Source organism: Crocodylus porosus, unplaced genomic scaffold, assembly GCF_001723895.1.
Source record: "Crocodylus porosus isolate Cpor-Errol unplaced genomic scaffold, CroPor_comp1, whole genome shotgun sequence".
NCBI lineage: Eukaryota > Metazoa > Chordata > Crocodylia > Crocodylidae > Crocodylus > Crocodylus porosus.
Genome location: NW_017728906.1, coordinates 77609245 through 77610940, shown reverse-complemented (window position 1 = coordinate 77610940; position 1696 = coordinate 77609245).

Sequence of the window (1696 nt, the reverse complement as noted above, 5' to 3'; positions counted from 1 at the left end):
CCACACTTTCAAAGGGTGAAAACATGCAGGGCACTTTAAGACGCCTGCAAAGCAGCCTTCACATCCCCTCACCATCATTTTCAGTCCTCTGGGTGTCTATTACAAAACATAAGGGAAAAAATCTCCCTGCTTCAGGGTAATGGACACAGTCTTTAGTCTGGGCTTTTCCCCATGGGCCTGCTGCCTAAATCACTAGAAACAAAAAGGGAAAACCACAACCAAACTCAGTCCCCCATCTGGGGCTACTTAGAGTATCTATTAGTGCTTTCTCTCCCTCCAGTAGGAACCCTCTTGCCCTCTCTCTGATCAGGGCTCCCCTGCCCCTCCAGCCTGAGGGCAAGCCTATTTGCCCCCTGAGCCTTGCCCCTTTTGGCCAGCCTAGCCTATTAGCTGGCCTGAGCACAGGGGCTGCTTATTAGTCTCAGCTCTGTCAGCTGCCTTTGCCCAGGCCACAAAAACCCTTCTCTCAAAGGGCTCTTGCTGGGTCTGCTGGCTTTGAAGCCCACCCCCTTTGTAGTCCTCACTGGAATAGGGAGAGGGTTCCCTGCTACAATGCTACACACTGAACCTGCCAAAATGCAAATTTTAATTTAATTAATTCTTAGTTAAAGGCCAGTTTGCATTTGGCTGTTGTATAGGTGCACAGGTTGAAGAAGCTGGAGGAAGTTTACCTCTTCTGTATACTCCCAGAAAAATAATTGGGCATTTCAGGCCTTCTGCTCTTTGGCCAGATCCAGATGTGCAGGTACATGATGTTTATAGCACCGTGAACTTCTTTGTGGTGCCAAAAACTGCACCCATTGCATGTTAAACCATGTGAGGCACTGCTAAGTTTCAGTGCCAGGGCAAAATTTGCTACCAAGATTTCATGGTAGCAAAACAAACCTCAGAAAAAAAGAAGCGGTGCAAAGCATGCCAAAGTGGCATGTGCCGGGACAAACACAGAGATGTCAGCTCCCCTGTCTCTGCATGCTTCAGCAGAGAGGCACTGCTGTGGAGCCCCTGCACTGAGGCACGTGGAGCTCCTGTGCTGAGGTACAGTGTTGTACCCCAGCCATCCATAGAGCAGCTCCACAGTTTGCAGAGATGTGCTGCTCGGTGTCTGGCTGGGGATAGGCCAGTTTCAGGGGTACCTCAGTTTCAGCGGTTGCCTGCCAGCTACCCCTGTGCTAAGGCACGCTGTGCCCCAACCCCCTTCCCTGCCCCTACTGCCCCCACCCCCACGCGCAGCACATAGAGTAATGAGACAATGTGTCCTGCTACAAAGTGCACAGGCAGGGGTGTGCACTGCAGTACAAAGTAATGGCACAAATTTGTGCTGCTATTAGTTGTGCTGCTGCAAACACATGCCCCTGCTCATGTGGATGCTGTCAAACTTATGACGGCATAAGGTACTTTTACATAGACTGAAAGGAGATGGAATCACTTTTACTCTCCCATCATACATGACAATCAGGATTGCTATCCAGGAGGAGAAAAGAGAGCACCTATATCATATGTAGTGTCCTAATTTGCTCCAGAAGATTCTACTTCCTGGTGTTATTAGGAATTATATTAATTTACAACACCTCTTTTTTCTAACACTTTGAAATGTAGTATGAAGCTGAAATTGCCTGTTCAAAGAAAAGTCTGAAAAAGGTGAAGTATTTAGTACATTCAGTTAGATTTTTTCTTCTTATGGGATAATCTTTGGAGG